Below are 21,723 nucleotides of genomic sequence, written 5' to 3' on the forward strand. Positions count from 1 at the left end.
GCTCGTCCATGTCTTTCCAAAGAGGTGCTGCCAGCATGATATGTTGGTGAATGGCGGGTAAGCAAGCTGTTTCAGATCTGTGAGGTCAAGGGCTGGCTGTGCTGATGCCTGTCACACTCAGAGACAGAACAGCTGGAACGTGCAACAGTCTCTCCATTACTTCTGCATGTTCACAAAAGGCGTAATTGCTTAACTATCTGAACTTGGGGGCCTCAGCTCGTAATGCCAGCATTATTTTAATCAGATACGCCTCTCTTGAATGCGTGACTCCCCACAAGGCTCGTAGAAGCTCCTGCTTTCCGGGAGTTCCTTTGATTAATAATCCTGACAAGTCAGCCCATTATTATAAATTAAACCGGCACAACTGCACGTGTCATATTATCTCCAGAGGCAGAGGGGACATGAGACAAAGCCAATGGCTTTTTGCGCAGGAGGCTGATTAGGAAGTACAAACACCTCTCGCCTCCTGCTGCGCTGCATTGGGGGATTTGTTTGACACTTTGATCCAACAGCTTGCTCAAACAGACACATAAACAGGCATGCAACACAGTTTTATACACATGTGGCTGTGGACGTCTTTGTGAAGGCTGGAGTTTCAAGGGAATCAATGTGGTGCTTGGTTTAAAACAAAAATACAAACCTCTCTCATGTACTAAACTCTACTACAGTATTTCATGTGCTAATATAGTGTGTGTACATTATATTAAGTGTGTCCTGTAGCTGCAGGCTGCATGTATACCTGTTTTCTATGCATTAACCAAAAATATTCCTATTTACATGCATCTGTACTGCACACACCCACAAACAGCTGCACATTGCATAACACAAATGCAACATGGGAGAAAAAGAGCATCCATCAATTCCCATTGGTTCATTGGTGGTGGTAGAGGGGGGTGGTGGTTATTGACTGGCAGAGTAAATTCAAGGCTTACTCACTGTCAACACAACCCAAGAGGCAGTCTGCTGGAAAATCTGGTGCCAGGTCGCTCCACATAATTCCCCTGCAGGGGCTGCTGTCTGTGATGAGCCGTGCTCAGTGCGGTTGTGTGGTTGCTGAAAGGCCTGTCATTACAGCTGCACCCTGTGGCAGGGCAGCCAGATCCAATCCAAATACGATACCCCTCTGACAACCTGCCCCCACCCCCCCTCCCTCCAAACCCACTTATCAGGGTGGAGGATTTGGTTAATGTCTGTAATATGTAAGTGGGCATCAAACTAGCCACCAAATGTTCTGAAAAAGCAGTTTATCAGCTGATGCCAGTTCTGCATAGGAGTCAGCTGTTGGCCTTTTATTAGACATTTGATATGAGGAGACAGCACTGCCAATCCTTTAAATGGTGGGTAGGATTCAGTCCAGCATTTACAGTAACTCATCACTTTGACACTGTGTCCCCCAATTTAGTCCTTATCTGACCTTTGGATTTCACACACTAGATGGATATCTCCCATTGCTATTATTACTGTTAGCAGTATTAGTCATCTTATTGTTTTATGGGCCGTAATAAACTGTGATATGACCTCAGCTGGATCAGAGGCTTTTCAACCCTGCCAAGAAAAACATGCCTTTTATTTATTTTTATTAGATTTTTGATAACTATATTCCAAAAATATCAAACATTTAAAACCTAAGTGCATTTTGTAGTAATGTAATGTTCATACAGTAAATGTATTTTGGTCATGTCAAATACGCATTTTTTCCTGTGTATGCAGTTGGCTGATATTAGGATGTTTGCTTACATCTGAATGGTGGAGATTAACAGTCATGCTACTGAAGCATCTGGCTTATTTGTACACTGTGGCTGGTTATATACACTAACTGTATATCATTAGTTGAAATGTTTCTTACAGTGCACAGTGTATATTTACATCTGTGCATACAGCTTACATATACACGTGTCCTATATAAACATACAACATTGACATTAATGTCTTTATTTTATGCAGAGTATAATCATCTGTCACCTGCTGTGTTGTCTGTATATTATCATGATGTCATATATTATGAATACAGTCCATTTGCATGTACAGGCACAGTTTCCTTTAGTTTTAATGATGTTCTGCTGTTGTACCACTCTGTCTCAGCTTGTTTGTGACGGTCAACAGGTTTGTTGTGACCGTGTGATTGCTGCGGGACGGAAATATGCCTGTATAATGACGAGAGCTGCGTCCCATCTGTTGGCAAATTGTAAATTCAGACGTGGTGTGTTTGCATGAAGCATTACATAACCCTGTTGCTCATGCGGCATTTCACAGGCCTTTGCTAGAGATTCATCTCATTTTGCTGCTTTTACCTTCATCTCTTTTCTTATTCGCTGAATTTTTGAGTGCATAAAGTACCTCAGGCCGGAATTGGGAGATGAGAATGCTGATGGATGACGGCGCTGCTGGTGTATGTACTGTGTGTGTGTGTGTGTGTGTGTGTGTGTGTGTAACTCACACCTCCACTGTAGGATGAGGCGTTCAGGACAGCTGAGTCAGACGTGGAGATTTGACTCGCATAAATAAACGTGATGTTCTCTTTTGTCTCTCTCTTTCTTCCTCTGTCTCTGTCTATCATTCTCTCTCTCTCTCTTTGAAATCACTCAGTGATGGTCCCTCCACCCCTGCTGATGGATCTATTATTAATGAGGACCCTTAGCACTAAACTAAATTTAGTGCATAAACTCCACTTGGAGAACTAGAGTGGAGGATCAATAGGATGGCAGGGGCCACAGCAAGAGTCTCATTTAGCTCTTTGGAAATGCAGGATGTGGAAAGGCTGACCCTGAGTGCAAATGCGCCTCCTGACTGAAAGAGAGCTTCAGAGAGAAAGCCTTAAAGAGAGCAAGAGGTTCCGACAATACAAGGCAAATTTCAGTGGGTCATTACTCTCCAATTGTTACCTTGTAGCTAATCTATATATCAGATCGGGGATCATTGATGGGGTGACGTTTGGTGTAATTAGGTTTATACAAGCTCCGGGTTATTGCCTATTCAGCAGGCCACTTGTGCTGCATGAATCGCATCTGATTTCTCACTCGCCGTGACATTGATACCACTTCTCTCCCATCAGCATCGTCAAGGGCTATGATTACTCGCTTTTACTATCATCGCATAGTTCAATATTTAATCATAGACCTACTTGTATGGAAACAATCAATTACTCATGCATAGTCTTCGCTATAAGATGCTAGCTGAGGAACCATGTTTTTTTTTTCTTCCCTACATCTAAGAGCAAGTCAACTCTAAAAAAAGATGCCCAAACCAATGGGCTTCAGAGAATGAAAATAATAGTTTTCTTCATTAGAGGTGCATGGAGACAGGTTTGGTGTCATAATGACTTTGAAACATAGATAGATAGATTCCTTTATTGTCATTGTATAGAATACAACGAAATTCAAACTCCAAGGCAGAGAACGGAGCTCATTTAAAAGTAATAAATAATAAGATAATAAGGCGGGATAAAATACATATATACTACACACACACAACCATACACATACATACTCAGTCATACAAAAGTGCCAACATACATACCAGGGTTTCCCGCAGAAAATGTGTTAGTTAAGGTGGTGGGGAGCAGTGGGGGGGTGTCTTGTCAAAAGTAGGCTATAAGACAGCTACGTGTAAATGGTAAACGCAACTAGCCTTAATGGAGTGGACAAAAAATTAGGAACACCATTCAATATAATCATGCATACCACAATCACTCAATAATGAACATAAAGCAGAATTTTCACCTTATTGTCAAAAAATGTATAAGCTTCATAAATGTAGAATGTATAGCAGAGCTGCTGAATTGGATTAAATTAGATTGCACAGGTTAAGCAGGCTAGTTATATTCAGCTTCAGTAGCATCATCACGTTTTTGTTGAATCTGCCTCACTCTCTCTCTTCAAGTCTGTTGAATGAGAAACATCTGAGCGACTTAAAATTGACGTTTTGTAACATCAGTTGACAAAACGCGCAGCACCGCAGCATTTTACACATTGCACCGCTAATATCACCTGTTCAGTTGGAGCCGTTCATTTACTCTGAGCCGGTTAGCCAGAAACTTGTTACCATAGTAACGTCACAGTTAGCCTGAAACTTGTTACTATAGTAACGTCACAGTTACCTGTTTGAGGATTAACGTTGTTAATGTTGACATCACATGGCGCTGCCGGTGTCATTAGTTTTTCGGGCTCCGCTGTTTTTTCTGAGCAGGTTCTGCCTCAGATGATGTAGATTTATGTTTTAACCAGCGGTCTGTGTTTGTTTCCTTAAACTTAATATCACTGTTAGCTTGCCTGTGTGATGCTAGCGGGAGGTACAGAGAGCTACAGGTGCGTTCAGGGTCGAACTCAGACAGTCGGACACAGCGGTTCCGGCCCGCTGCAGACGTTGGTTGGATTTATTTATTTTATTTTATTTTATTTTTTGAAGACGTTAGTTAAGGCGGCAGGCGTGTGTTGCTTAGGCGGCCGCCTTAGCTGTAAAGTGCTGTGGGAAACCCTGCATACTCAGTCATGCAAAGAGTGCCAACATAGATACATTTTCACATTTCACAGTAATATTGCACTTTGGTGTTTATGAGGTGTTGTTAGGTATGGGTACATTGATGTATTATAAGAGCTGGATAGGACGCCACCACTCAGCCTTCAGCAGATTTTCCCAAGTGGGCACTTGCCATATTGCAACAAAAAATCCAACATCCAAAAAGCATTTTCCACATAGACCACCATTGTAAAAGAGATCTCTGTAAAACTGTTGATAGGACAGCAGACAAGGTCAATTATGACTCTTTCTGTCATTAATTTCTGATCATTGAAGTTTTATATGTGTAAAACATTCATGGAGCCGAGAAACTTGTAACATCATCATAATGTAAAGTCTATGCAGGACTTTTTTTTTGATGCCAGCCGAGCATTTCTTACAAGACTGAATGGATGCCATGTTTGGTCCGGTATCCAGATCTTGTAATATATCCATGCTCAGAGCCAAAGTAAATAAATGGCTGAAATCCTCACTCTCCAATGCCTGCGACTCATGTTAACTAATGCACTGCAACGGACTTTTATGCACACTCTTTGTCAGAGACACATTCTTCCACAAGGTCATACAATACCATACAACATCCCCAATCCAGGCAGCACAGTAGTTGTGTCTTGCTCAATTGAAGTTAAACAACACATATACATCTCCTGACCAACAAAGTCAATCTGAGGTGACTGTGTTTGTATTGGACAGCTTCCAGGTGTTTAAGTCAGTAAGTATGAAGCAGGGTGTTGCTGATAAAGATGTATGCACACAATATGTGTGCTGGCTCAGCATGTCTGAAATCCTTGGGTAAATATTGTCTTAAAATAAATAATAAAAAACTCACTTTAAAGCAAATGCTTACACACATAATCCTGTATAGCCACATTGCAGTCCCAGGTCGTTTGGTCCAGGAAAAAACCCACGCTCAGTCCTACAATACATAGTACCATATGAACAACAGCACACAAAACTATAATTTAGTAGAAATTACTATTGCACAAAGAGATAATAATTTAACAGATAAAAGGCGGAACAGATAAAAGGCACAAGCAGTAACAGAAAGACTGGTGATAACAATACAACCCAGTATTACGCAAACATAAAAAGTCTATTTGCCTGTCTGAAATATGACTCTGTAAAAAGGTACTTTAAATATACTGCCAGCAGACTGAATACTAAATAGACTGCTCCAAGTCCAAGGTGCCACTACAACAAAAGCTTGATCACCACTTGATTTTAACCTGGACTCTGGCCTGGCCTTTTGGGATAGTAGGGAGTTAAAGGCTCACTGATGTAATCCAGCACCTGGCCATGGGTCTGAAAAGACATTGGAAACCATGGCACTGAAGCTAAAATCAGAGTGTTGTTTTTTGTCTTCTTGGTAACCTGGCTTCAATATCCTGCAAAGTTTGAAGCTAAGCTACAGCTCTTGTTTGAAGTATGGTGTTACAGTAGAACAGGCACAAGGGTATTATGATTTTTTCTGTGTTGCTAAAGGATAACATTGCACTGATCCTTGAAATATTCCTGCTGCTGGCAAGAAAAGAAAACCTCCCAAGTTCTGAGAAAAGCACCCAATGGTAGGTAAAAAGGAATTTTGTAGAAAGATGCACCGATTAACAGCCGCCAAAGTAGATGGTCAAACCCCCCCTGTTTTAACCTTTATCTTGATATTTAACTGCAGTCAACCAACAACTCCATTCATTTGATCAAAAAAGCTAGAAACTGGCACCTATTACTAACAGCATTGGATTTTTCTCAAAAAGGTATTCATATTACATTGAGTCTTTTTGTTTTATCTCAGAACACTGCACAACTGTAATAGATTCAACATGTCACACTTGGATACAAGATTAGGACAGGGTTCATACATTTGAATTCCACCACTGTGCCACTTCCCAATCCAATGACAATACGAGCTTCCTCCCACAAGAAAACACGGTGGTTAGACAAATACCGGCAGTCTTTTTCCCTTTCTTGTGGCACGCAACTCCAATTGGTGACTGTCAGTCTCACATTACAATAGGATGTCAAGGTTCACTTAAGTTGCAATAGTCAAAAGATGAACTAGGGGGAAAAATCTACATGTTCTTGATTGGAAAGAGAGTCTGTCTTTTGATGAATGAAAATCCAAAGTCATACGGTGCATACTCTGCTTTGAGTAATGAAACAAATGTTACAAAAGGCATGACCGGACGGGAAAGAGTAGGAAGGAACGAGTGGGTTCAAATGACATGACTCCACTTCCTCACATTCAGACAGACTCACATAAAGAGACTGAAAGCCAATCTTGCCTTCTGCCCACGGGCCTGGCAGTAATCACAATTGCAAAATGCGTCGTTCATCTTTAGCCAGAACCAAAGCATGGAACAGCCAGCTATACCGAAAGTCAATCCTTGGCGAGGGAAGCATGGAACAAATTGGAGAGGGACACTGGGGGAGGCAGATGAGGGTTTGAGAGATGGTGATGGAGGAGGGAGAGGAGTGACAGTGGAAGAAGGAGAGAGGACCAGAGGACAAGATTCATTTACCCAGTACTGTATGAAACACACAACGCAGGGACTGATAGTGACTGAAATATCAAAGCCAGCAGTGTGCTGGGTAGGCTGGGAAGTGGCTGCTGCTGGTGTTTGATCCATCATGCTGCCGTTTGTTTTTTTACTAAAAGCTTTGGAGAAGCCTCTGGGTGCCAGGGAGAAGTGAAGTGAGGCGGAGAATACATCCTATCTCTCTCTCTCCCTCTCTCTATATGTCAGTTTGTCTCTCCCTTTCTCTCCTTCTCTACCTCTCATCTTGTGCAAACTGTGAGAACTCCTTTAGGCACAGCAGGGTGAGAAAGTATGCAATGGTTGGGACAACATGCGTGGAAGCATTTGCTCCGTCTAGGAACACGTATCTACCTGTTTTCGTTTACGCTCGGGTACAAGTTTGATCTTCGTCTCGCGTTACCGTATTGCAGGCGAGCTGGAGCTTCTTTTGAGGGAGAGAAGCGGCAGAAGAAAGTGTAGAAAACGATGTCTTCGTCTTCTCCACGGCAGATCTCTCACACTCGGAGGTGAACTGGATGTCAGGAGGAGATCAGTGAGCGGAGCCTGTAGCGGAACATCCCAGCATTGTCAGCCTGGTTGCTACCTGGAAGCCCACCAAACAAAAGCATCACCAGGAACAAAGCTGTGCCCTTAATCTGTGGGACTGCACTTTTTGACGAAGTTTGAAGATTTAAATTTTGTCAAACTTACCGCCAGAGAAACTGTGGGTCTTTTGTGTGTCTGAGCAGCTCGAAATCATCGTTCTGTGAAATACACCGACTAGAAGGCTGACTCATTATTGATTCTTTGGTTCAGTCAATTTTAACCACAAAGACATGACGTCCATGAAAGGAAAGAGGCTCACAATTTTAAGCCTTGAGAAAATTGAACCATGGATTCAGAAACAGGCTGCCTTAAATGTTGTAGATTTTACTGCTGGTGCTTTAAATCAATGAGATGTAATAAAACCCTTTAGAACTGTGGGTAGTCTGCTAGATATCAAGACAGAAATGTCAGCTTAGAAAATATGTTTCAGTCGGTAAGTAAACATTGAACATGAGCCCACGCACGTAAACACACACACTACAACCGTAATCACTTGAGAGCAACTCTTGTAAGGGTTTTGGACATATGAGCGCTCCCCAGGGAGCCTCAGCTAAGGGAAGCTCGTCGGGCTGCAGCAGAGAGTAACTCTATTTTTCTCTGTCTTTCTCTCCTTTTTCTTCCTCCCTTCATCATTGCCTCCCACCAGAGACCTCTGAGAGATTAACTACAGATCAGCTGGGAGACAGCACCGCAGAGACAGTGACTCACTAAACAGCAACAGAGAGACAGAGGCACACTGTGGGTGACACTCTCTGTATGTGTGTGTTTGTGTGTGGTACAAACTGCCGACCACATATGTAACAACAGACTTCTGTTACTGTTTGCATTTCTTCCATTATGATTAGACCAATACATGTACTAGATGACCAGGTGACTAGTTGAATTGTACTGTTGCACTATAGGGAAAACTAACACAATGAGAACCACGATGCCTTGCAGGATTCGGGGAAAACATACTTCATGCCAGTATGGTTTAGGCACACGTGTTTCTAGTTGGATTTAGGGAACATGTTACCTCGGTGGATTTAGTAAACACACATGTTGCCTGGTTGGATTTATGTAACACAAACATGATGCCTCAACGGCTTTAGGAAACACACATGTTGCCCTGTTGGATTTAGGAAACACACACAATACCTTGTTGGATTCAGCAATGATTCATGCCAGTTAGATTTAGGGAGCACACATGATGACTTGTTGGATTTAGGGAATACAAACATGTTGTCTTGTTAGATTTAGGGAACACAAACATGTCTTGCAGGATTCAGGGAACACACACTTGATGGCAGTTGTATTAGGGGAACACACATACGGTGCCTTGTTGAATTTAGAGAGCACTCTCACAATGCCAGAAGGAATTTAGGGAACACAAACACAGTGTCTTGGTCCATTGTTGGATTTGGGGAAAACACGGATGGAAAGAAACGATGTATAACTAGTAGGAACATTTTGGTTTTTTTAGGTGTGCCGACCACTGCTGCGACACAGTACTGCTGATCACCAGAGAAAGCTCAAGTATGTCGCTCCACATTATCACAGAGATGGACTACATGGATTCAAAAAGGTACAGTTTCTTCTGATTGACCACTTGAGATTGATGGGGACACTCTCAGTGTTCACATAAATGAATTTGCACATTTTCCCAAAATAAGATTGAATATGATGATCAAGTGTAGTTACAACAGCATGTGCAGCCCGACCTTTCTGCTGGCTCTCCCTGGATCACATCAGTATGATACCTTGCAATTGTGTTTTGGACCTTGAATATTTTCTCCTCCACAATCCAGTACATGTAGAGAGAAGTGTCACCAACCTTTTTCTGAAAGGCTACAGAAGTTGAGATTCTGATTCAGTGCAGGGTCAATCATTCATTCACTCACTCACTCTGTCTAACTGGAGGTGAGGTTCGCTGCCACTTCAGCAGGTTGCCCGCTGCCGGGCCGATACATATTTAACAAGCTGTCTGCACCAATCTTGAGCTATAGAGCCCCTCAAAATTCTTGTGGAAAATGGATTTTGTGTGCTGTGTAGGAAAAGTTAAACTAGCATGATCAATGGGTGAAAGGTTTTGACCACATCCTTCCCTGTATTTGCTCTCATTACAAAATGACTTTAACTTTGCTCCAGGGCTATAAATCCGGTTCTCTACCAAAATGAGATTCAATCATTTGAAAAAAAGTGGCATTTACTCTTAAAAAATGAGAAAAGAACAAAATCAGCTTAGCTTCTACAGGGTGGATCCTCTATATTTTAGAGGGATTAAACGATGACCTTAAAGGAATGATTTCTAATGGATGTATACATAGTATTGCACAAGAAAATCCCTCAGCGGTGTACCACAGAATAAACAATTTTTCACTTTTGCCCAAATGCCTCCATATCAATTTATAAAAGAAAGCTGCTTAGCATAAACCCGCTGTTAGAAAGTCCCTCCATCTGTAACGATGAAAATCTACTGTCGCACATAATCAGAGATATTACATTTCAGGCTTGCAAAATTAATCAGCAAGTCAGTGAATAACTTATGATCCAAGTCATAAATTATATTTAACCAAGTCATTACGAGGGGTGAACTCGAGAACCGACTGCTTCCCTCATTTGAAAGTAATACACCGGGTTGCCTCAGTATGTCTTCATATATAAACCAATACAGTCAATACAGTAAGGCAGTATATTCTCTCACAGAGTCTCATAGTTTATGCAAATTTTCTTGTGGTGCTTTTTAAACATCTCTGCTGTTTTATTATAAGCATGTTGTCTGAATACATAAAGGGTTTGGGTTAGAGTAATGTCTGTTACTATGTTATCTGTCTATCCTTGCATGTAAACAATTAGGAATTATGTATGGAAGGAAATCCAGCTTCTGCAAATATTGATTGGTAATCTTACAAAATACACTCCTAATTATGCAAGTTTTTCTAAGATAAGCTCAAATATGTGTGATCAAATGTGGCTTGGAATTGTGAGTATTTAATAAATGAGTTACTAGAGTTATTGACCCAGAATGTCTATGATAAGCAATACACAAAATAACCAGGAAATGTTTAATTTGAGTACAAGAAAACCTGCAAGATTACACAATAAAGACATGAGTTTAAAACATCTGTACCTTGGTTAACTACAGAGTATACACACAGTGTCACTGTTGTATCTGGTAAGAGGAAAAGTTGACCCACAGGGACACACAACAAAACAGAGAATTAAAAGCTCCCTCACAGAAAAAAGCAGCATCTAAAGCATTGTGTTCTCTCATTTGCCTGGAGTAGATGCATGCATGAAAAGCTCCCAAGTCTCTTTACATGCAAATCCAGTCTGTGTCTATGAGTGTGTTTTATCTCGGGGGGGTTCTGTTTGCTAATCAAGAGCCTTGTGAAAGCCAGGGGAGCGTTATAAGAAGCCGAGTATAATACGCCCGCTCACAGCTTCTCTCTCCCTCTCTCTCTCTCTTTCTCTGTTCCTTTCTCTCTCCTCTCTCTCTCTCTCTCTCTCTCTCTCTCTCTCTCTCTCTCTCTCTCTCTCTCTCTCTATTTGAACACACGGTCATTTTACAGCCTTTTAACTTTCAATCTGCCCATCGTTGATTTTCTATTCTCCCCACTCGTTTGTTGTTGTGCAAGCTTCACAGTCGCTGTTTGAATGTATGCGCCGCATTAACACTCAACATAATTCATATCAGCACTGCTCAAAAGGACAGAACACCATGGTGTTTTTTTAGAGGGGGGGGGGGGCTGTGTTTTTAGTAAAGATGCTGAGTGATTGCAGCTTGTTGTACACCCTGCACAGCATCAGTGATTGGTGTTGAAGAATACTAATGTACAATCTGTGACAACTATAAATTCAGCAAACTAAAAATTCATAAAGGTCTTGCTGGTGTCCAGGAGGTACTATTGTAAACAAAAATGTGTGTTCACATTCCATTTTTGAAATGTTTATAACTAGACACGAAATAATTCATGTCTATGACTTGTGACTAGTATATTAGGCCTCATATACACTGCAAAAGCACAGTTTTTATATAGAACTGGATGTTCTTTACATAAACACACAATGATCAAAACACTTTTTACTCTACCTACAATGAAAAAGTGGTAACAAAACTATATGTGCAGTGTTTCATATTCAACAAATAGACTGACAGTCTACTGTGCAAAGAATATAACTCCTAATTGCTTAGTGGGATAAATCTGTATGCATGTGAAGCAGAACAGGTGGTAAAAATGGTCAGCAAACTGTAAATAAATCAAATAAACAGACATAACTCGGCTGATTTATCATAATGTTCTCTTAAGTGACCGCAGCCCTTCCATCCACACTTAATCCAGACCGCGACTATGGATACGGGCTTGTCTGTGCAGCTCCCTCATTACACAAAACAACACAGACAGCCTTCACTGCTGCCTACCATCAGCCTGTTTATGCTGCCTTCCATGTTTACCCTCTCTGTTAACATTGTGCTCATTATACAGCGAGCTGCAGTATATGTGTGGAAAAAAAACAAGCTGAGAGAACTCCCCTTTTTTTCTCTCCCTCCCTCTGTCTTGGTTTCGCTCGCTCACTCACTCTCACTCACTCTCACTCACTCGTTGTAACAAGCGAGGCCCTGGGTGTGGGGAAGCCCTCCCCTGCGACAGTTTGTCACATTGTGTCAGCCTGTTGAGTGCCACTGAGAAAACATCACCTCAGCTAATGTGGCATTGTGCGACACGGCCTTCGAGGTTGGGAAATGTGCCACTTGTGAACAGTTATGGGGCGCGTTTATACCACACGTTGGGAGAAACCCTTAGCGAGACCCAAGCGAAAAAAAAATGAAAGGAAGGGAGAATGGGCTTTGTGTGTGGGAGGTTTAGGGACTTGGCACAAATAATTTCCTGCATCTTCTGCGGTTTGGTGGCTCGGGTGCTAATTGCAGCGTGACCGGTGGGAATACTTTTTCTGACTCACACAAAGCCCCGGAGAGACGAGACGTCGCGGATGTAAAAGAAACCACTCACACCCCATCAATCGCTGCTTATCCACAAGTTGTTTACTAGGTTACATGCACTCAGGCTGGGGTCAGACATTAAAAGGAGAGCTGCGACAGTTACACACATTATCCTTAACTGCCTTTTTTTGTGTGTTTGTGTGTGTGTGTGAAACTTTGATACTAATCCCTGAGCGAGTAATTCAACCACTTTGCTCTCCCGCTCCCTCCTCCACTGAGCCACAGGTCACACTGCAGCCTAATCACAGGCACACCCTGTCACGCAAATTAAATTAATATTTTACATAATCCACTCCATTTTGCTTAAAGGAATGCAGTAACCTTTATTTTTAAGTTGAAGTTTTTTTAATTTGCTCAACTTTGAAAAAAAAATGTATTTGGTGCCCTGGTGGTTTAATTAAAAAACATTCATAGTCGATGTATACCATGGTATCAATATCACCAATCTTTTCTATCACTGTCATTATTGTAGTTTTCAGAGGACACCATGAACAGAGAGCAGCACTCCTGTCTTTTAGAAATGTTATTTTATTTAGCCACAAAGAAGAAGTCTTCTACTGGTCCACTGACACAGAATAAACACAGCACAGTGAACCAGACTCCTGTCCGTCAAGCTCTAGCTACTCCGGTCAAGACTTTCTGTATTAACATTAGCTGTCAACTCACTGACATGTGGCAAACTTGTGGGTGTTTAGTTGTAACTTTAAATGATAGACAGCTGCATTTTACAGGAAAAACTCCATGCGTCAAGATTGCACACATCACGTTCTTCCTCACTGGTCAGCTTCAGCTCTGCTGGTGTTTGTTATGTGGAGAAGGTGGTCAGAGGGACTGTCAGTATTAGTGGCCTGGAAGAGCTCAGTATACCTGTTACTATGTTGCATATGTGTTAACTCATTTCTATATCTTTAACACATGAATTTAACTGTCAACACCCAGCAGATAATACTTTCTATAAAGTGACCAATCTATCAATGTCATCAGGAAAATTAATTAAATGTATATGTATGAATGTGTGTGTATAATGTAAGAGACACTGAGCTGCATTCAAAGTGATTTCTAGTCAACTGTCAACTTTGAATAGCTTTTTAGCTTCTAGTGTTGTGACCATGATGTCATTTAACTATTTTTTAGCACTAATAATAGGATTTCAGGAACTGTTGATTAATGTGATAACACTGATTACTGTGATATTATTAGCTACCATGATCATACTATGAAAATTGATACTGACACATCTCCATTTGAACTTGGGTATGAGCATGGGTAGCTTAGCTTGGCTTATCTTGGCATACAAGACTGGAGACGGGGAAACAGCTAGACTAGATCTGTGGAAAGTTTAATTATCTAGCAGCCCCTAAAGCTCACTTGTAAATATGACATTATATCTTGTGTTTAATCTATACAAAAAAATGTGTTGTTGTATAGTGGACTATGTGTCAGACTATTTCTTGGCTAGCTGCCTCCAGGCACCAGCCAGATATAATACATGTAATGAGTTTCTCAAGTAAATGAATGAGTATATTTCCTAAAATATCAAAGTATTCCTTTAATGCACAGCTACAACTTTTACCAGTTGCTTTTTTTTTAACCCTAAATAGATAGATATACCATCACACCTTCACCCTTGGTTAGGATGGGGAAAGATCGTAGTTTGGGTTAAAAGAGTAAAATGTGGTAAGAATGTTCCATTTAACGGCACTAAAATGCCCGACGAGATGGTAAAAAACGTCCAGTTAGTGGTCTAGAAGAGGTCAGGCAGTAAATTCCAAGAACTCATTCTGGACCAATAGAGCAAACTGCTATTGGCACCAAAAAACAGTATGGACCAACCGCATATGGACTACTGGCGTGGACTCCTGTTCCATGTCAATAGTTGATAAATTATTTCACCGGTTCTGCAGCCGTAACCGGTGCTTTTATGAAAAGCTCTGCTGTCATAACATCTGCTGATACGATTTGGAGAGGCAGAGAGCATTGTTACTTAAGCATCAGAGAGGGAACCAGACATCAAGGATCAATAAAAACCATTATGGCATTTCACTCAAAATGTTGAGCAATGCCTGGAACTAAAACAAGGAATGTGGGAATTCTTGACTGAAGGATCCTCAGAATAGAAAAATAGAAAATAAAGAAAGGATAGAGAAAAAGAATGGGAACAGAAACATATCCCCTCGTGACTTACAATAATTCAAAGAAACATAGTTTTTATGATGACATTTAACGTGACATTTATCCACATCAATCTCTTAACTCAATTTATTTCGCTAAAATAGCAGGTCACATTGCTAATTTCGCCCTGAATGATGCCTGCAATAAAAGCCCTACTGCCTGTTCAAGGGCTGCCAATAAATTCAGCTCTCACCCACATAGCTCTAAGGCCAATCTTTCTGTTTGATTAAACTTTGCTCCTCAGTGGTATGAAATATCCAAAGACACTTAGATTTATAACCTACCCTGTTAAGTTATTGACACCTCACTGCTTTTGCTATCAGTTTCATGACTAATCCACTGTTGTTACCTCACTTATTTAAGTTGGTGACTTCCATTTGACTTTCAGTGATAAAGTGCTTTGGAGTGATTCATTACTACTTTATGGCTACAGACATATTTACATTACACATGCAATATCTGATATTCTCATGCTAAGTGTGGCAGCCCATGAATAATTATGTTCAACATGAAACAAACAGCTGTCGTCTTTGAAGCAAAGATACGCAGCGCTGGCTCTGCGATAGATCTAAATAACACAAGCTGAACAGATAGCATGTGGAGAGAGAAATAAGAGAGATGAAGAGAGGGAGAATAGAAGGAAGGCTGATAAAAAAAGTGAGACAGTGAAAGAGAACAAGAGGGCAAGAGATGAAGGGAGTGTGTAAGGAGGCTCTCAGGCAGGGAGGATGTGTAAGCTCTGTCTGTGGAGTGAGCAGGTTAATTTTTCATGCGGTGGTTTGCAGGGCCCGGCCCAGGCAATCCTATAGCTGGCCATGGTTTCCCGAGAGAGAGCTCGTCGCTCGAGGCCCCCAGGCAGGTTTCTTGTTGAGTCTGCCTGTAAATTGCCACCGAACCAGTGAATTACTCCATGATGTGTCACAGAGGCAGCCGAAAGCCCTATAGGCATAAAGCCACGGACTTATGTTTTCTCTCACAGTAATTCCTCAGTGACAGCTTGGGCAGCAAATTGAGATGTCTCAGTTAGAATCCAAAAAACTCCATATTCAAAACAGCTGGTTGCCATTGCTGCTGGAGCTACTGATGGATGAGAGTGCTGTTTCTTGTTTTAAAAACGATGGCAAATGACTTTTTTGTGATAATTTATCTGTCAGGGAAACTACAAATTTTAGATTGTCCTCCTGTATAAAAACAACAGCATCAATCATTTTAGAAAATGCCTCATAAAAGCATTTCCTACAAACCAAGGTTTTTTCCCCCCTAACCTTAACCAAGTTGCTTTTGTGCCCGAATTCAACTGGTGTCAGATGAGGAAACAGGTTTATTTGTAACCGTTTTGGTTTGTGATGACAAATTATGCAATATATGGGCATCAGACCACAAAGCACTTACATGTGTTGTTTTTGACGTATGCCGTCATTTAATTTGCAGGGTTTGGCAAATTCATTAGTTTTTCAGCAGCTTGCCCTTTTAAACAAAGGCCAGTGTTGCAGGGTTGGTGTAAAATGTACACTTGGCAGGCTAGTAGGAATTCAGAATCTCAATGGTGAACCTTTAGCAAAATTATGACTCAGGGGTTGAATATGATACATTGTAGCTTAAGGCTGGTCTCAAGACTCTATAAAACTATTGACACTCCATCAAACAACACCAGCAGTAGTTCACAGAAAGGTCTTAATAATAAAGGGTTTGGATCAGGAGTTGTTAAGGCCAGAGTCTTCTCACTACAAATGATCTCAAGCCCAAGTCAAGTATCCTGGGAATTATGTTCACAATGATCCAAACCTCATTAATTATGTCCACTGCAGGAAGTCTTGTCCTCTGTTTCAAAAGAGGCAGGAAGTTTATTAACCCCCAAACCCTAACATTGACCTCTAATACTAGTCCAGTCCTTAACCAAACTATACCTTACCTATCATTGTATATCATAAGGTGACAAAAGGCCATCCCAGAAGAACAACATCTGCAAGTTAAACTATTACTATACCTCATGGAAGCTGAGAGGAGGTCTCTGCAACTGCTGAAAGTGTTCCTAATATGTTACAAACTGACTGTGCACAAATTATGTTGTGCAACCAACAGAATTAATTTACTTCACAGTGTGGGGATTTTGTGTGTCTTACAGCTGTCTAGTGTTCTAGTGTGAAATCTGGGCTTATTGATTTCTGTGGAGCCATATTCTTTACAAAGGATACGCTATGTACTGGAGGAGATTTTTGTTGTTGTTTTTGCTCGCTTGAGATTCTTCACCTCTCTATCCCATTTCTACACCACACAGCACACTCTTAAAAATATCTCAACAGAAAATAACTCTTTAGGAAGAAGCACCTTGACCCCAGCGTCATCAAAGCAATCCTTATCGCTGTGGCAGTGGCAAAAAAAACAAAACAATTCTGCTGCTTAAACATCATAAAAGCATGACAGGCTCCCTCCCCTTAGCTTCCAGCACAGCCGGGGCTAAGCGTTTCAAAGAGACTAGTGTTTGAATGACTGCGATGTGGGAGCTCAGAGTCTGTAGCTATGGATTAAGCTCACAGCAAATAGTAGCATGGAAAAAACAGAGGTAATCTCTTCCCTCTCCTCCATGGCCCTCTCACCATACCTGTTCCCCCTTTTTTAATCTCCTTACTGAATTAGTTCTTGCAAAGCTGCTCAAACAGAGAGGGGTTTATTCACAGTGGTTACAGAGGTTAAAGTAACATGAAAATGATACTGTCTCAGGTTCCCGAAAGGTCCATTTGCTTAGAGATTGATGTGCTACTTACCTGGTTATTGTTCTCCAAAGCAACATACTGTACAGGTAGAATACACACTGCAATACTTAAGTTGCTGCTTGGATAAAAAAGTACATGAGGGCATTCGACAAACTTAGCAGACCTTGAACTGCAGCCAGCTGTAGGCAGCAACAAAGTGTAACATTTGAAATATGCGCATTGATTACACAGTGTAACCTGACACAGCAGTGTATCATAAAAACTTCATCATACTCACTCACTGAGTGTAGTCTCTGGTTTAATCACCTACAGTGCTCTGGATAATTTACCCTGCAGCAAACTGCATTTGCATAGATGTAGTTGCGTTTTGCATTTTGATGTGTTGCTTTGCAGTTTCACAGAGGATTCTAGCCATAAAAGAAAAATTCCCATACCTGAACCAGCACACTAACTGCCTAAATATTTCAAGTCTGTCTCTCGCAGGCTTTGCTTTCACTGTTTCCTCTGCTGTGAAGATCAAATAATAAGCAAGAGGATTCATCGCAATATTTCACACTGACTGATTATTGCACAGCTTCAGATGGGATCATTACCGGTAAGACTCTGACATTAACTGTTCCTCATTAATGTTTCTCCCAACTTATCCCCATCTGACTCTTATACCTTGTTCAGTACTGGTCAAATTGAATATGTAGTATCGAGTATGTAGCATGTATTGGGTATGTAGTGTGTCCCAACTGCATAGTATGTGGATTTTACATACTCAAAACATCTTACTAATCTAGTATGTGGCGTGAGCTTAAATGTAAATGTATATGTATTGCAGGTGACGAGTTCATTTTGTCATTAAGGGATCATTGCAGTGACCATAATGTTTAAGTCACTGCCACATTTTTGTGTAAGTCTGTCAAAAGTTTATGCCAGTTTGACCAATGTTACACTTGTATAGGATGTTCATCAAGGAGCAGGGGTTGGAGGGTAAGGTCGAGGCTGGGTTAGGGTTAGGGTTAGTTAGGTTAGTAAAGTATTTTTTGACGTTTCCACTGGTTTTCCTAATTTATTTTAATGTTGTTTTGAAGACACCTCGCACAAGTGTGAGCACTGAGGGAGGAGAGGCCACTGCTGCAAACTGGACATGGTTTGATACCATGGATGAAGTGATGGGGCAAAGACCATCTATAACCCACCAAACCTCGTCTCCCCAGCCATGGCATCAACCTCTGAAATAGTGATCTTTCCTCCAGGGCAAGAATTTAGCACTCAAGCTCTGAGAGGAAACATGAGTCGGATTGCTCAGTTCCAGTAGAGAGAGGAGGGGAAGGAACGACGGGCAGAAGAAAGGGAGGAGAGGAAAGAGAGAGGCACTGGAGAGAGAAGAGAAGAAGAGAGAGGAGAGAAGGCACAGTGAGAGGAGGGACAGAGTGGAGAGAGGCGATGGAAAGCAGAGCTAGGGAGGAACGGTGAGGAGTCGAGCCAGGTAGGAAAGATTAATGTTGCTACTAGAGTTTTCAAAAAATCAAAGAAAAAATATTATCAGTGTTACTCCTGTGATTATTTATAGCATTTTTTTCTGCTGAGTTATGAATAGAGCGAAGAGACTAATGACAAAATAGTGAAATGAAATAAATAGTTATACGGATAAAGTCTGATACTTGCGCAAAGCATACATTGCTGCCCATACTCATTCTCAATCACTAGAAGTGATGCTGCAGTCTCCTTTGTTCCATTCAAAATACAATTATTGGTTTTACTATTATTAGGCTCCCATGTAAACATTCATGTTAAGAGTTAGACTTAGGCTATTTAAAAAAAGCATTTAATCTAGGCAGGATAAAAACGAAGAAAACAGCCAGTGCAATTTAAAGCAAAGTCATTGCAATTATGTACATGTATTCACCAGAGCTGGATAATATTGAAACTGTAATGAGGCAAATCAGCCAACTTCCTGTGTAGAGGTTAATCAAAATAAAAACTTAACAACAATCATGTTCTTGCAGTACAGGGATCCAGTCATTTGGAACAGACATTGCAGCTGTGAACCTGCCTGTGTGTGGGGGGGGGTCCCAAGTCCATTGAAACATGGTTCATTGGCTTCGTCACAGTCATCGCCATAATCACCGTCACCACCTTTTGTCTGGCTCCAAAATGTCCCCACTTCTGAGTCAGAGGTTGAAGAGGAAAAGGCAGTCGATAATGACCTCTGACACCAACTCCAGCTTCAACTCTGGCACCTTCAGAAAGATGGCACACCACCTTGTCTTCAGCTCCCCATATACCTTCTCCACCCCACACCTTACCCTGGTCACCTTACCCTCCAAATAGGCTCATGGAATGGGGTCATGAGGCAAATGGGTTGAGCCAAGCAGGAATACCCTCTGTCACCAATGAGGCATCATCCTGGAGGTGGGTACAGCTGGTGCACATAGAAGGGGCTGTAACTGAACACCCTGACATCATCCACACAGCCAGGGAAGCCTATGTGGACATCCAGAAAGCAATCCTTGTGGTTTCAGATGGCTTGAAACTGGATGGAGTGCAACAGTTTCCTGTTAAAGTAGTCCACTGCAAACCTCCCAGATGGTACAATGCACCCATCTATGCTCACTACTGCATTGCTGAAATCTGGGGAACCAGACAGCTGCTGGAACCCAGCCCCAATTTCCTCCAACTCATCCCTGTTTATGAAGCGGATTAGCCTCCTGAAAACACCTTGGATGCCCTTGCTGAACTGGTGAACTGGAATGACACGTGGTGCAGGGAATGTCAAAGGCCTCTGACAGAACCCTGTAGGATGTGCCTCTGGCCAAGTAAGCAAACACAAGAACCTCAAATGCCTCATCCATGGTCAGCGCCTCCTTGTAGACGTATTAGGTTCTCCATTGTAGACCTTGACAGACGGAAGTCCTAAGGTCACCTTCCCCTAAATAGAGGCACAGGAGGGGGAACATTAGAATCTACCCTGCATAATGGCCCTCTTGCACCAACCAGGAAAGGATATTTATGGAATTATTTAGATTGCCTATTAAATTATTTACAATTACTACTTATTTTGCTTGTTTAGTTATTTATGTATTTATACGTTTCTGGTGACGATTGTACATGCATATCAATTTCTATGAAAATGTAAAGAGGCCTTTTTCAATTTTTGAGAAGGGTCTGATGCATGAAGATTTAATGATCACTTTAAAGATGAATTCACGAGTGTCAGTGTTCTGATACTATAAGAGATTGTAATTTAAGAGAGTAAGACTTTCACTTTCTCTCTCATCTCAACTGTTCACATCACATTAATATACTGAGACCAAGTGAGCTGACTGAAACTAGATAATGTGTTAATAGTTACTTCTGAGGGAAATCCAAAATTCATGTACATCTGAATCATGTACCGCAGATGAGGAGCTGATTGCCTTCTTCGTCTCCGCGCCGCAAGTTCTCTCACACATCGGCCGGGCAGAGGCGTGCTTGGATAAAATAATTAAGAGTGATGGCGAGTAAATGTGAAGCAGAAGCTACTCTGGACCCAGAACCTTAAGGTACAGTTAAGAGGAAAAACGCTCACATATAAAATGTACTGCTGAATAATATTCAACACTTCAATATTTAATAATTCTAAATTGCCTTAAAGTTAAACTGAAAAAAATTACTTTATTCAGAGGTAGTTCAGACCTGTAATGTTGTGATTAATACAGTCACGGCTGTCTTGCTTAAGTATACTCGAGGATACAGTGTGTACAGTCTGCTGCTATTGGTGTAATTAATCGTTCATTTAGTAGGCAGTATACTACACTATATACTGATGGAGTGCAGTACATTTGTATGTGATATGGAAAACAAGCTTTACTAGTGGGAACTGCTCAATCACAGTGTAGTTAGGTGTTATCTCATAAGATAGCCAATAGGATGAGCTGTTGCTGCTGACTCAGTAGGATAAGGCGCTTAACTATTAACATGTATTTTCATCATACAGGGTGTTAACGTTATTCTATGTCACACTATGTCATAATCCTTGTCATTTGTAACTGTATTCCTCATCATGCTCTAATTAAAAATACATTATGAGCACATAAGGTATGTAACATGGGTGGCCCTACAGTTCTCCTACATGATGACTTTCTCATGGACCACCCAGTATGACAGCATGCTGTATTCTCTCTGATAAAGTTAAAATCATCTCAGTAGGAATTAAACACGGTATAAAAGATGGCAGGGTCACAGCTCCAGC

This window comes from Scomber japonicus, chromosome 9 (genome assembly GCF_027409825.1).
Source record: "Scomber japonicus isolate fScoJap1 chromosome 9, fScoJap1.pri, whole genome shotgun sequence".
NCBI lineage: Eukaryota > Metazoa > Chordata > Actinopteri > Scombriformes > Scombridae > Scomber > Scomber japonicus.